Below are 711 nucleotides of genomic sequence, written 5' to 3'. Positions count from 1 at the left end.
GTTAGACTTGATCTAGAGTATTTGAAGTACCTAGAAAATAAATTTTGTGATTTTTCGATATCATTTGCCTAGTGATCGAAGGGGCTCAAAATCAATAATTTTAATGGCCGTGGTGAGCCGTTTGCAGGTTTAACGGTGTAAAAATATCCAAATCACATGAAATTTTGATAGAAAATTCTTTATACCATATAAAACAAGGTCAATAACTTTGATCTAAAATTTTAATGTCATATCATCATATTTTGTAAGATTTTTATTTTCAGCCATTGACTTTGAGCTATTTCGATCACTAGGCAAATGATATCGAAAAATCGCAAAATTTATTTTTAGATACTTCAAATACTCTAGATTAAGTCTAACGGAGCCGATCGTCGATTTGAAATTCCGAACATCGAAAACAACTTGGAAGCACGGAGCGCTCCGTGCTTCCAGAAGGATACCAGACGCACTATATATATATATAGTAGAGCTACTATGCTATCGGAAGCATAGAGGATTTGGTGCTTCCAACTTTTTGGCCATTAGATCAGCCCTTTAATCATTTTTAACTTTTGGATTAATATTATTATCGTGTGGGGACCACTCAACCCTAGGGGTACTACTCAACCTTAGGGGGGATCGCAATTGTCCCAACTATACAATTCTTGATCCAAGGGTAAAAAAATCGGAAGCATCAAATCCTCTATGCTTCCGATAGCATAGTAGCTCTAC

This window comes from Ananas comosus, linkage group 9, assembly GCF_001540865.1.
Source record: "Ananas comosus cultivar F153 linkage group 9, ASM154086v1, whole genome shotgun sequence".
NCBI classification, from domain to species: Eukaryota; Viridiplantae; Streptophyta; class Magnoliopsida; order Poales; family Bromeliaceae; genus Ananas; species Ananas comosus.
Note: the sequence above shows the minus strand (reverse complement) of the source record.